Source organism: Bos taurus, chromosome 18, assembly GCF_002263795.3.
Source record: "Bos taurus isolate L1 Dominette 01449 registration number 42190680 breed Hereford chromosome 18, ARS-UCD2.0, whole genome shotgun sequence".
Classification (NCBI taxonomy): Eukaryota; Metazoa; Chordata; class Mammalia; order Artiodactyla; family Bovidae; genus Bos; species Bos taurus.
In genome coordinates, this window is record NC_037345.1 from 64877435 (window position 1) to 64892578 (window position 15144).

Consider the following 15144-nt stretch of genomic DNA (forward strand, 5'->3'; position numbering starts at 1 on the left):
CTTCGCATTGCTGACAAAAGCTTAACAGGTGAAAATTCAGGGCTTTGTGGGCCTGATTTTATCTGGATTTCAGAGTTATTAGAAGGTCCAGACGTTAACTTGAGGAGGGTGCTGTTGTTGGAACAGTCTGCAGTGTATTTTGGAGTAGCGTGGCTTGCGTGCTTTGCTTCCACCATCTCACCTAATGGCTCCACACGCTCTGCCTACACCCAACTCTCCTGCAGAATCAAGGGTTCTGACCCCTCTGCCCTGGTGGCCAAGATTACTTCTCACACCCACTACTCTGCCTTGGGCCCCAGCTGGCATCTCCCTGCTTCTGCAGGCCCCTATGCCCAAGTCTCCAGTGCCTCAAATCCTGGCCCTGCTGCAAAGTCACTCCATCATCCTGTGTCATAGAGGAAACACTGAAATAAGTGTAGCTATATTAAGTCTAGAGTGAGAGAAGGTAGTCCAGTTGAACCTAGAATTTGTGGACATCCTCAGGTGGTGATATATGGGGGTGTTTGTGAGAGACAGGTGTGTGTAGTACCAATGTATACCTAATTCAGGGTGAATTCTAGGGAAGACATTTTCTTTTCTGGGCATTTTGAATGATTCCCTAGGAACAAGAGGCCCATACTTGGGCAAATGCTGAAGTTTTCTCATCAGAAAAAAAGCTCTGACGTGACAGTTTGTGACAGTTTCATTCTCTAGCTTTCCTTTTTTTCCGCACCTGGCAAAGACCCTTGTTTATTTGTTTCCTGTTTTCTGGCCAGTTTTCTTTATCTTTGTTTCCAACTGTTCAGTGAGTCTTAGGAAAATCAGAAGTAGCTCCTGGGACACTTGGCTTTCCAGAAGGGAAACAGGAGTAGAGCAGTGTGATTTGTCCATTTAGAGACACAGCTCAGGGTACATGAGGCCAGTGTGACTAGGATTCAGGTGGCATAGTAAGGAGAGGAGGGAGCTAGAGATGAGGGGTACAGAGAAAGGGGAGGAGCAAAGAACTGAGCAAAGACGACGCTGATTCCCTGGTGGCCAGTGGTTAGGATTCCGGGCTTTCACTGCAGTCCCTGGTGGAACTGACATCTCGCATGCTGCAGGGCACAGCCAGAAAGTAGAAAAGTGCTGTGTAATATGAAAAGCAGATGAGATAATATGGAAGGAAAAAAATCAGTGAATTTAAAGACATAGAAATTATGCACAATAAATCACATAGTGAAAAAATAACAGCAATAGTGACTTGTAGGAAAACGCCACATGATCTAGCATACATGTGTTTGGAAGGCCAGAAGCAAGAGCATAACAAGAAAGAAAGAAGGAAGGAAGGAAAGGAGAAGAGCTGAGACATTTCCCTATTTGTTTAAAAAGCAGACAGCAACCATCAGAAGATAGGAAGGTCAAGGAATCCTCTAGATCAGAAGAAACATGGCCTTACTAACATCTTAATTTCAGACCTCTAGCTTCCACAGTTACGAGAGCATAAAATAGTGTTTAAGCCACTCAGTTTGTGGGGCCTAATCTAGCTGCCACCTTTTGCCTTATTAACATTTAGAGAACTTTAAGGGCCACAAAGAATTTTCACAAAAATAAACAATATTCTAGGCCATAAAAATATCAATAAATATAAAATTAAAACCATTAAGATAGATACTCTAAGCACAGGAGAATTAAACTAGAATTCATGAAAGAACACTGCTAGAAAAACTCCCTGGTTTAACATATTTGGAAGTTAAAACAATTTTTTTCTTTTTTTTTGGCTATGCCATGTACCATGCAAGATTTTAGTTCCCTGACCAGGGATTGAACCTATGCCCTCTTGCATTGGGAATGCAGGATCTTAACTACTGGACCATCAGGGAAGACCCTGAGAAATTAGATAATATTTTGAACCAAGTGGAGTGAAACCTAATATATCAAGATTTGTTATTGCTGAGATTAGAAGAAAAGGTATAGATTTAAGTATTTTGAAAGTAAGGGAAGAACTAAAATATTTAATATCCAAGTTAAGACACTATTAGAAATAAACATAATTAAAACCAAAGTAGGCAAGAGGAAAGAATAAAGAACAGAAATTAATAAAATAATTAAAATATAGAAAAACAGTGAACTCCGAAGCTGTCTTCTGACTGGATCAATATAATTGATGGATCTCTAGGTAGATTGATCAGGGAAAAAAAATTACCAATATAAGGAATGAAAGATGGGATAGCACTAGATGGAGTAAAAACATTCAAAGAATTATAAAGATTTCCCATGCTGCATGGTGTGGCCAAAAAAGAATTAAATGTGATTTTTGGCTGCCCCGCGTGAAATCTTAGTTCCTTGACCAGGGATTGAACCCATGTCCCTTGCACTGGAAGTGCAGTCTTAACCAATGGACTACCAGGGAAGTCCAGGTTATATGTGATATTTCCATTTTTATTTAAAATGAAACAAAACCTTGATTTATATAGCAGCTGCGCCACTCCAGTCATCTCACAGCAGTGGGTTTCCTCTCTCTCAGGGTTGGCCCAATAAAAAGTTGGGCAAAACAAACTATGTTTGGGTTGAAAAAGAAATCAAAACAAAAATTAGTTAATTTTGCAGGGGCGGGGCAGACTTGCCACGCAGCACGCAGGATCTTAATTCCCTGACCAGGGATGAACAGGGGCCTACCTCAGGCCAGTGTTGGTAACGCAGAAAAGTGAGTCCACAGGATACAGGAAAGAAGGGTAGAGCCTCTGATGCCCTTTGACACGTCCCCTCCTGGCCCCTTGTGCCCTGGGCCCTGACCTCAAATCTGCTATAGGAGCTGCGTCCTTCAGCCTGAGTTCTAGCAAGGAAGACAGTTCCCAGGCAGGGCTCCAGGGAGTATACGATATTAGCAACTCTTTCCAACAACTCTACAAAAACTAGAAACTGACCAAAAAATTTCTTGAAATACTCAACAACTCAGGTTCACTGAGGAAGAATGAGTACTCTGAAGTGGCCTCTATTACAGACACTAAATTGGCAGTTTAAAATTTTCCCATTAAAGTACTCGCTTCGGCAGCACATATACTAAAATTGGAACGATACAGAGAAGATTAGCATGGCCCCTGCGCAAGGATGACACGCAAATTCGTGAAGCGTTCCATATTTAAAAAAAAAATAAATAAATAAAATTTTCCCATTATGATTTTGTGCCAAGATGACTTCACTAGTGAATTCTTCTAGACATTTAAGGAAGAAGTAATTCCAATTCTACTCAAATCATTTTTTTTTTTTTAAAGGATGGAACTCGTCTCAACTAGTTTTAGGAGATATAACTTGATACCAAAATTAGAACTGAAGACCAACACCTACATGAACATGGACACAGAATATCCTAAACAAAATTTTAGGAAATTAAAAACCCTGTCATAATTTGAAATAGAGATGAAGATGCCCCTTTTTAGAGGGTGTGGGGGATGTCGCGCTAGCGACATTGGATCTTCCCCAACCAGGGATCGAACCGGGCCCCCTGCATTGGGAGCGTGGAGTCTCCTTTAACCTTTACCACTGGACCGCCAGAGAAGTCCCCTCAATATATAATATAATCTTACAAGTGAAGATGTGAGATGGGAATGTAGTTAATGTAAGGCCCAGCGACACAGGGAGAATCCATTCCAGCGGGAAACTTAGTTTCCAGGCAGAAGCGGATTCCGGGAGCCGCAGGCCCCACCCCACCCCACCTCAAGCCGGGATTCGCTACGTTCCGTGGTGGGAGGGCTCACATCCTCCGCGAGACCTTGTCATCTCGCGAGACAAGCTGTCACGGAGCGCGTCGTTTCCTATATCAGCGGTGCGTGCAGGCGGTAGTTGTCATACTGTCCTGTTCTCTTTCTCATTCCTGGGAATTTAACACGCTAAGTGCGTTGTAAATACGTGTACAAGGACTTTTGCACAAGAAAGTTCACCGGAAAGCCTTTGTATCCGTGAATTCTGGATGTAGTCACGGATATGCGGAGATGGATTGGGGCCTGACGCTTCCTTTGCATATTTAGGATTTTTACAGGACATGATGTCCAGCAGGATCTGACAGGCATTTAATGCGTCAGGGAAATCTGTCAAGAATTTATTTCTCCTGGAAACTCCAAGCATATTGGCAATGCAGGGGTGGGAGGGGAGAGGTCTGTATTAATCCCTAGTCTTGCTTGCTCACTCCAATAAACCTTTGCCAAGGTTTGGGAATTAAAGTGGACAGGATGCCGCACTGAGTGTTGCAGAAGACGTGGACATTCAGGGGTCTTGCCGTTACTTACTGATGGTGTGATAATTAGTAAAACCACTCTGAAAGATACATTCCCACCTCAGATTTTTCTAAAAAGAAGCTCGTGTACAAGATGACATGTACAGCAATATTCACAGTAGCAAAGCACCTGGGTATAATTGTTAAAAACCCAGCCTGCACAGTAAGTAAAGCAAAGAAGAAAGATAAGTTTATTGCTGAGTTTCAGTCTGCAAGTCAGGAAACTCACAGATATCGGAGTAACGAGTTCTGAGTTGCTTACAGACTAAGGGATTCTTGCAGGATAAATGCGGGAGTTAAAACTTCAGCTGATTGATTGCCTAGTCATCTCTTATATTTGGACGAGGGTAGCTGAGAAAGGGAAACAGGGAGATCCAGAGATGGTGTGACCAGACTTGGGAGGTTGAAGATTGGCCGACATTCTCCGCTGATTTCTGAGAACCGGAAAGTCCTGCAGCTGTGTTACGTTAAGTTTCGTTTTCGTTAATGCCCCTGTGTTGGCCAATTTACATTTTGTCCCTGATGTCCGTGACTCAAGTTTTGGTGCGACACAGTCCAGGAAAGAGGATGGGTAATAGGCTTCTTCTCACAGCGGATGTTATGCTTAGTCCGATAGTTCTCCCTTCTGTAGCTAAATGTATAACAGAGGGCGGCCCAGTCAGCCCTTTAGCTGGGGCAGTTGCTGTGCAGCGTTATTGCCGCACCCTATGCCAGGCAACTGTTACTAGGAGACTGTTAGCGGTCCTGCTCAGCCATTAGTTGATGTCTCCATGGAGCCGCCCACAAGCAACCAACTGTCGATGAGCCACCATCAGTGAGCCATTTTCAGCCAACTGCCAGCGGAATGGTGGGCCTCTGGTGGAGTAAGGTAAGAAGTGGGCGCTGGCCTTCTACCCCGGGCCCTCCAGCTCAACTGGGCTTGAGCCATCCGGAGAGCTGAGGGGCCCAGGTCACCTCTGAGACCTAACAGCAATGGCTGTCTGCCTGAGTTGCAGTCTGTGGGACCTGCCGCACCCCTCCCCCACCCCCCGCAAAGGGCGTCTTGGGAAGCCTGAGGGCCGGTTGAGGCCTGGGTGCCTGGCTCCCTCGGTGGTGACAGCTGGGCAGGATCTGGGTACCTTGTCATGAGGGAGCCACCAGCTGCGATCTGCCTCTTAGCCGGACTGGGACCTCGGAGGGTGAAACTTGTGCCTTGGGACCTTGCCCTTTCTTGTCAAAATAGAGAATAACGTTCGTTTGGTAGAGATTTACAGGAAAATTGTTTCCTGGCCATGACCTAACCTCAGAAACAAAGGAGCTGAGGCCAAGAAGTTTGTAACAACTAACCACACCCCTCCCTCACCTTTCCTAGAAGAGGGCTTTGCTGAGAGCTTTTGGGGTTTTAAGGTATGAGCCACATATCTCCTTGCATGGCTCTGCAGTAAACTTTCCTCTGTTCCATGGTCCAAAGTTTTGATATTATTTGGCCTCACTGTGTGGGAGGCACACAGACTTGCATTTCAGCAATTTCAGATGCAGTGAGGAAATCAGAGAAGCGTCACAATTTATGCTACAGAATTTCCCCTTCCAAGATTTGGACCTGTTCTGCATGGCAAACAGCGGGTTCTGTGTGACTGAGCACCGGTTTTCCAGGTGGAAACCCGCTCACTAATGCATGTTGGGTGATTTACCAACACGCTGGCTTTTGCCTCAACTGTGCACAGAACTTTTTATCCACACTGTCCTTTCAAACCAGTGCAGGAAATAATCACCCCAGCCCTCACCTTCTTTAGATAAAATTAATGAAACATGCTTGGTTTTTCTGTTATCTGTTTGCAAACAAAATTTCATCATGTGGATTTCAGTCACCAATGCTATTCAACTTATAAAGTTTAAAGATATGTGACTTCTTTTACATTGAGGCATAATTCACATAATATTATTTTTGTTTCAGGTGTACACGATTCTATATTTGAATATATTGCACAGTGATCACAGTGTGACTAGTTAACATCTATCACTGTACATAGTTACAATTTTTTTCTTGTGATGAAAATTTTAAGACCTACTTAATAACTTTCATATATACAATACAGTATTATAAGTTATATTCTCTCTTTGGTTTATGTCACTTAGCATAATGCCCTCAAGGTTCACGTTGAAAATGGCCAGATTTTCATCTTTTTATGACTAATATTCCATTTATATGTATTATATACACTTCCTTTTCTTTAATACTCATCCAGATGGACCTTTTGGTTGCTTTCTTGACTGTTGTAAATAATGCCACAGTGAGCATGGAGGTGCATATCTTTTTGAGTTAAATGTTTTGTTTCCTTCAGATAAATACGCAGAAGTGGAATTGCTGCATCAAAATTTTGTTTTTGTGGTAGATGTTTAGCTCAAATGGGTCCCCTATCAAATGAGTAGCTGGTGAGTCCATGTGATAATCTATGGATAAAGGGTCTCAGGATTGTATGCACCCACCGTCTTACCTCCAGCCCTTGTCGAATGGGGGCAGGACCAAAATTTATAAGAGACATAATTAAAGGGCCTCATGTACTTGAAGGTGAGACACACCTCCCTTTAAATGTAGGAGAAGACAATGGAAAAATTGCTAAGGTTGGTGTGAGGTGTAAGCCACCCGAAGGGCCTGGAGCAAAGTAGAGACTCTCAGAGGTGTGTTCGCTAGACTAGAATTTTAAAAGGGGCTGCTTGAGGAGACCACTGAGTCTGTCAGTTAAAACAGCTGTTTGGGGTCTATAGGAACATGAGAGTTTTATTGATGTCTTTCCCAAGAGCCCGCACTGTGTTATTGTGCGACGTGAAATGTACGTGCTGGTTACTATCAATAATGTCTGTAACTCCAAAAGATATAAGGAGTATTATGGCGAGGCTTAGTATATGTAGAGACGGGAGTGGGTTTTTGTTTTTCCACACTGTGCAGCGTGTGGGATCTTAGTTCCCTGACCAGGGACCAAACCTGCACCCACAGCAGAACTGCCAGGGAGTTCCTCATGAGTGATTTTTGATGTATGTATGCTTGGATGTGTGAGTCAGGAGATTCCCAGAGTCCTTTAGCTTGAAGGGGACAGTTTTTTCTGATAACGTGAAGGTGCGCCAGGGCATCCAGTGCTGAGATAACTGCCTGAAGTGTGGTCGGCTGTATTGACCTTTCTGTCCCATCCTTTACCAGGGGCATCCTGGCTAAGGGATGGAAAACAGTGACCGTGCACTGATGGTCAGCCATGCCACCGACGCAGCCTAGGAATTGTCTATCGCTTAGTAAATCCCAAGGGGCTCTCCAGGTAGCCTTGCGTCCAGAGCATGTCGTGACCTCTCCAGCACCAAGTTCTGGGAAGAGGCTGAGCACAGGGTAAAGCACTCCTCCTGCAGGGGTTGTAATAGTTTGCTAGGAGTCCCAGGCTTGTCTTCACCCTGTTTTATGGAGGCCTAGGTATCCATTCTGAGCAGGTGGGGTGCTATTTCCTTGACTAAAAGCATAATGGGTACTGCGGTATGGAGGGTCATGAACTCAGGGTTATGAGAGCCTCTATTTTCAAGATCACAATTTCTGTAACCAGTCATTCAGTCAGTTCAGTTCAGTCACTCAGGCATGTCTGACTCTTTGCAACCCCATGGACTGCAGCACACCAGACTTCCCTGTCCATCACCAACTACTGGAGCTTGCTCAAACCCACGTCCATTGAGTCGGTGATACCATCCAACCAGCTCATCCTCTGTTGTCCCTTCTCCTCCCATCTTCAATCTTTCCCAGCATCAGGGTCTTTTCCAATGAGTCCATTCTTTGCATCAGGTGGCCAACGTATTGGGAGTTTCAGCTTCAGCATCAGTCCTTCCAATGAATATTCAGGACTGATTTCCTTTAGGATGGACTGGTTGGATCTCCTTGCAGTCGAAGGGACTTTCAAGAGTTTTCTCCAACACCACAGTTCAAATGCATCAATCATTAGTCATCAACCAGTCATTAGTTGTTTCTTCTTCTTCTTTTTTTTTAATAGTGTAGAGCATGGAACCAAGAGGGGGCAGTTCCTTGCATTAGAAGCCTTTGAGCAACTTCTAGTCATCACGAGTTGTTCAGAAAGTTCCAGGATATGTGAGAAGAGGTTGCCAAAACTTTTACAGTGGAAGAGTTGCTGAGGGTGCTAATGAGGGGTGCCAGCTGATTTTCATTTGAAAGTAAAATTTGCAAATGAGGAGTAAGTTGCCACCAGAACCAAAAAAGTACTAAAAGCAATGTTATACCTCTGCTCCCAGAGAAAGGTGGATACAGAGAAGGTCTTGTCTAAGATTATGTGTGGTGACGGAGCTGTTGAGGTATTCTGTGGGTGTTTGTTTTTAAAGTTTACTTATTCATTTGGCTCTGCCAAGTCTTCATAGTGGCATGAGGGATCTTCAACCTTTGTTGCAGCATGCGAGATGTTTAGTTCAGATATCAAACATAGGGATTCAGTGTTTACATATATTACAAGATGGTCACCATCAGCTAGTCACCATCTGTCACATACAAGGGTGTTGCAGTATTATTGACTCCGTTCCGTATTTTGTGTATTACATCCCTGTGACTTACTTATGTTAAAACGGAAGTGTGTTCCTCTTAGTGCCCTTTACCTACTGTGCCCATCCCTGCCATTCTCCTTTGTGGTTACACTTATTGCTATGTGTTTTATTCTTTTTGAAGCTATTGTAAGTGGAATTGTTTTTATAATTTCTTTTTCAGATTTCCGATGTCTGGAAATATAATATTTGTGTATTGGTCTTATATCCTACAATTCCATTAATTCATTTATTGTTCTAATTATGTGTGTATATGTTCTTTGACCTTGTATACCTGTAAGATTATGTCATCTGCAAAGAGAGTTTTGCTTCTCCTATACAATTTGGTTGCCTCTTATTTCTTTTTCTTGCTTAAGTAGTTGCTCCAGTTAGATGTTTCAGTACAATGTGGAATAGAAGTGGTCAAAGTTTTAGGTTTCTTCTTGTAGTATTCTTGGTTAAGGGGAAAATCTTTTAGTCTTTCATCATTGAGTATGGTTATCTATGAGATTTTCATAATGCACTTTATGAGGTAATCCTAGCATGTTGAGTATTTTTATCATTATGAAAGGATGTTGAATTCATCAAAACTTTTCTGCATCAATTGCCTTGATTTGTTTTTTTTTCCCCTCCATTCTATCAACATGTGTTATGTTGATTGATTTCTGTAAGTTGAACCACACTGATGGATTTGGTTTATTAGCATTTTGTATTTTTATTCATAAAGGATATTGTTCTGAAGTATTCTTTTCTTGTGATGTCTTTGTTTTTGGTATAAGGTATTACTGGCCTTGTAGACTGAGTTATGAAGTGTCCTATCCATCTCTTTTCTTTTTCTTTGAACAATTTGAGAGAGATTAGTGTTATTTCCTCTTCAAATGTTTGTTAGAATTCACCAGAGAAGCCATTTGACCCTGGGATTTTCTTTGTAGTAGTTTTTGTATTACTATTTTAGTGTCTTTTTTTTTTTTTTTAGTGTCTTTGTTACAGATTTATTCAGATTTTCTACTTCTTGAGTTGGTTTTGATATTTTATGTGTTTCTAGAAATCTGTTCATTTAATCTCTTATCTGACTTGTTGGAGTGTACTTATTCATAGTGTTGCCTTCTGATCCTGATTATTTCTGCCAGATTAGTAATAACAACCCTCTTTCATCTGTGATTTTAGTAATTTGAGCCTGCACTCTTTTTTTCCTAATCAGTCTCAGTTCAGTCACTCAGTCGTGTCTGACTCTTTGCGAAACCATGGACTGCAGCACGCCAGGCCTCCCTGTCCATTACCAACTCCTCAAACTGAGTCGGTGATACCACCCAACCATCTCATCCTCTATCGTCCCCTTCTCTTCCTGCCTTCAGTCTTTCCCAGCATCAGGGTCTTTTCAAATTAATTAGTTCTCTGCATCAGGTGGCCAAAGTATTGGAGATTCAGCTTCAGCATTAGTCCTTCCAATGAATATTCAGGACTAATTTCCTTTAGGATGGACTGGTTGGATCTCCTTGCTGTTCAAGTGACTCTCAAGAGGCTTTTCCAACACCACAGTTCAAAAGCATCAATTCTTTGGCGCTCAGCTTTCTTTATGGTCCAACTCACATCCATACATGACCACTGGAAAAACCAAAGCTTTGACTAGATGGACCTTTGTTGGCAAAGTAATGTCTCTGCTTTTTAATATGCTGTCTAGGTTGGTCATAACTTTCCTTCCAAGGAGTAAGCATCTTTTGATTTGATGGCTGCAGTCACCATCTGCAGTGATTTTGGAGCCCAGAAAAATAAAGCAGCCACTGTTTTCATTGTTTCCCCATCTATTTGCCATGAAGTGATGGGACCAGATACCATTATCTTTCTAGTTAGAGGTTTATCAATTTTGTTATCTTTTCAAAGAAACAACTGAGATATTTATCTCTAGTGCTTTTGACTGATGTCCCTCAGGAAGCCACTGCAGCTCTGGGAACTAATGTGAGGTGGACAGAACAGAGACAGGTCCCTTAGCTGATCGCCCATGCCACCATCAGACATGCTAAAGCTCAAGACTATAAGTCTTTGAGAATAAGATCCATAAGGCCCACTAATACACAACCAAGCCCATGAGGTGGTAGGGGAGTTGGGGATGGTAGGCAGTAAGTTAACAGGCTGCAATATTTTCCATCATTTGGCAACTTCTTTGTTCATTTAATACTCCTTTGGTGATTGTAAGTTTTAAAATTAGATTTCAGATTCCTGAGAAAGCTGATTCTGAGAGTTTTCATAGGTGTAATCTTTGCTTAAGTGGCAGGATAGAGATTTCAAATTTCCTACTCCACCATTTTCACTAAGGTCACTTTTGTTGGTGAGTGTTTTTTTGCTAAGTGTAAAGATTTTTAAACCAGCATTATATGAAAGATATGGACTCCTTTCCTCGTGGTAAATCTGGAAAGAACTGGGTTGATAAAAATGAAAAAAACACTTAAAGCATAAGTTAGGGCACAAAAACTCATAGATATTATGTGCACTTTAATAAAAATTAGATTAATTGTTCACAAAATAATTCCTTGGACTAGTATCATAGTATGCTCTGTAAATTTTATTAGAAATGTAAATTCTTCTGTACTCAGTCAGAAACACTAGAGTTGGGAGCCCAGAATATGGGTTTCATAGACATTCACAAACTTTTTTTCCTGATACATATTCAATTTTGAAGACCACTGTGATTTAATAAAAAATTATAAGATAGCTGTGTAATAAGGAGATGACTTAAGCTCACAGTGTTGGTACGAAAGATTATAGGTTGTGTATTTCCAGGAAATGAAATGCAAGACGTTATGTAACTAATTTCAAAACACTTATATGAGATATCTGATCTATCACAAAAATGACACAGGCATTTTGGTTTTTACAGAGACATATGAAAAGCCTCAGAAAAACTTGCCTTAAATAACAAGCAGATAATAATTAGATAATTGCAAAGAAGATAGTTTTTGCTTTAATACTAGAAAAAAGAGGGCCTTCCCTGGCAATCTGGTGGTTAAGACTATGTGCTTCCACTGCTAGGGGCATGGGTTTGATCCCTAGTCTGGAAAATAAGATCCTACAAGCCACATAGCCAAAAAACAAAAACAAAGAGAGAGAGAAAATCTAGAAAAAAGAAGAAATGTAATGTGTTATGCTAAACATTTTACCATTAATTTGCATTACCTGATCATAAAAAAAAAGATTCTAAGTAACAAAATTTGATCTTACAAAAATTAGTGATTCACTTTTTCAGAACAATTAAGACAAAATATCAACTGAAATTAAAGATGGTAAAAATGTAACTCTTATGATAGATATATTAAATTGAATTAAAGGGAAAATGAAAGTTGCTCAGTCATGTCCAACTCTGAGACCCGCTATAGTCCATGGAATTCTTCAGGCCAGAATACTGGAGTGGGTAGCCTTTTCCTTCTCCAGGGGATCTTCCGAATATTTTACTAAAGTGATTTCTAATAATCAGAGCTGCTAATGTGGGCCATCTAATTAAACCTAAATTGTACTGTCATTATTTGTACAAGAAAGATTAGAATTCATGACTAGTTTTATAGTATGTGTCAGAACCAGTCATAATGTATATTTATTGTTTCACATTCCAACATGGTCCTCCTCACTGTATATCAACACCAGACATGGCCGATTTCATGAGATCTCTGAGGGCTACTGTGACTTGCAGTTAAAGGGTCTTTTCAGGTGATTTTTCTCTATCTGAAACTACTGGATACAAATATGCTTTAAAAAATTCATTTTGTAAAGATACAAAAAAAAATCATAAATTTTCAGGTTAACTATATGAAAAATAAGCACGTAATATCAGTCTTTATCACAAAATTTGCTAATTTGCTCCTTTGTACTTCCTCAAAACTTTCCCAAGAGTCTCCATTCATGACAAAGAAGCATCAGTAAATGAAGTAAGTTCAGTATAACTGAGTATATGATTTCAGTTTCTGGTAATACTAGAAATTCTAGGAAAGCAGAAATGTATTTGGTTTTATTCACCAGATTCCTAGCAGGATTCTTAGCATCTAACAATAACGTTTATTCATTAAATTTTTTCAAAACTAATTATGTATCCAACTGCAAAAATCAACATAGTTATAGCTGTTTAACCAGATTAGCAATAAATGAAATTTTGGCCCAGAAATCAGAGAAGAGTTGACAGATCTGGCTATCACTGGTCATAAGGAAAAAGGGACTGAATGTTGGAAAGCATGAAGCCAGGAACACAGAAATGCTCACCAGCCACTGGCTAGGTGACACAGTAAGGTTAATGGGAAGAGCTGAAATGCAAGAGAGAGAATAAAACAAGACAAAGAAGCTTACCAGGACCAGGAGGGTACGTGTGGCTCTGGCCTCGTTGGAAGGTCTGGGGGAAAGTCTGCTGCTGTGAATGTGCTAAGCTCATTGCTTGTGCCTGATCAGGACAATGACCATGGAGCCACCAGTCCATACAAAGAGGCCCAGACATGTAACATCAAAGGAAAAAACTAGGATGGCATGTTGTGTGACCATAAATCTTTCTGATCTGAGTGACAAACAATATCTGTAACTTTTTTTTTTTGCACTAATGTTTTTGCTGTTTCTTGGTCTGATGACTCTCTTTAGAATAAAGACCTTTACCAAGATATACAGGAGCCAGCAGAGTACACAGCAGAAATGAAGGTACTTCCGGGATCTCACTTTATGCTTCATCCACCTTGAGGTCCTGGAACACAGCTTAATGGCCTGGAAAACGTTGAGGAGGCAGGTGGTGCTAAGTGACACCCCTCTAGCCACTCTGTACATAAATGACAAGCTTACATCCAGCCACATCCAAGAAATATTTTAACCCCAAATCTGCCATGGTTTGTGAGATCCCTCTGGAGAAAAGGACCAAGTTGTTGGCTAAGAACAGCCAATGGAGAATCAGGTCTGTGAGTCTCAGCTTGTTTCCACTGAGTAAAGTGAAGTTATAAAAACAGAGCCAGGAAGAGTTTCTCAGGATCCCAGCTCCAGTCTGAGTGAGGAAGGTAATCCCCATTTTCAAACTGGAAGAGCCCATTACATCAGTACCTAGGAGATGCCGAGTATGAGTCCCAAAACGGTAGAAAAACAAGCAACAATGTGTTACTTTCATCTGCCCAGCCTAAACCTAACACATTTTTCTCTTCTCTTAGCAATACACTATGGCACCCACTCCAGTACTCTTGCCTGGAAAATCCCATGGATGGAGGGGCCTGGTGGGCTGCCGTCCATGGGGCCGCTAGGAGTCGGACACGACTGAGCGACTTCACTTTCACTTTTCACTTTCACTTTTCACTTTCATGCATTGGAGAAGGAAATGGCACCCCACTCCAGTGTTCTTGCCTGGAGAATCCCAGGGACGGGGGAGCCTGGTGGGCTGCCGTCTATGGGGTCGCACAGAGTCGGACATGACTGAAGTGACTTAGCAGCAGCAGCAGCAGCAATACACTTTTCTGACTTTAAACAGGCATTCATATGTGTTTATGGATTAAAAGCCTATTAATTAGAGTCCCATGTTGTAAACAAATATCCAACTAAAAAAGGATGTTTAAATAAATAATGCACCATTCACACAATAGAATACTGACATCTCTAAAACTGAATGAGGAGCCTCTCTATACATGTATGTGAAATTATTTCCAGAATATAGTTTTTAAGTAAAAGAAGAGATGGGGAAGAGAAGGCATAGTATGCTGCAACTTTCTTAGGCTTCCAAATGAATATGAACACTCACATGTATGTGTATTAAACTGCTTTCAAAATCCACGGAAGAACAAACCCCAAACCCATATTAAGTTGAATGACATAGCAATGCATAGGAAGAAGAAGCTGGAAGGGCAGAAATGAAAGCTAGATATATATGAATTGATCTTGTGTTACAGTTTTAAAAACTAAAATTTGTTTCACCTAAAATGGATTTAAAACATTCCTAAAATTCAAAGGCAAATCTATAATAAAACATATGTGGCTCATTATATTATGTAATAGGTATGTGTCCTATCTGTACAAGGTAAGACTTTAACTTAAAGAATGTTTGAGGGCTCTTCTCCGGTAGCCAAGTGGCTAAAGACTCCATGCCCCCAGTGCAGGAGGCCCAGGCTCAAGTCCTGGTCAGGGAACTAGATCCACATACTGCAACTAAGAGTTCACAGGCTGCAACGAAAGATCTTGTGTGCTGCAGCTAAGACCTGGTTCAGTCAAATAAATACTTAAAGAAAAGCTTGGGGGCCTTCGAACTGAAGGCTGAGGAACTTTCTATGACTGAATTCTTCCTTGAAGCAGCTTCACTTAGCCCACATCTGTGTCATGTCCAGTCTGAGATAGCCAAGGGAGTCCTAGAAAGGCTTCCCTCATACTCTAACGCGGGCTGC

General features: G+C 41.3%; 1 non-coding gene across 1 annotated transcript; it reads left to right on the forward strand.

Moving 5' to 3' along the window:
- Positions 1–2994: 2994 nt before the first annotated feature.
- Positions 2995–3101, forward strand: LOC112442459 (U6 spliceosomal RNA). Its single transcript, XR_003030549.1, has one exon. It is a non-coding gene; the product is annotated as a U6 spliceosomal RNA (small nuclear RNA).
- Positions 3102–15144: the final 12043 nt, after the last annotated feature.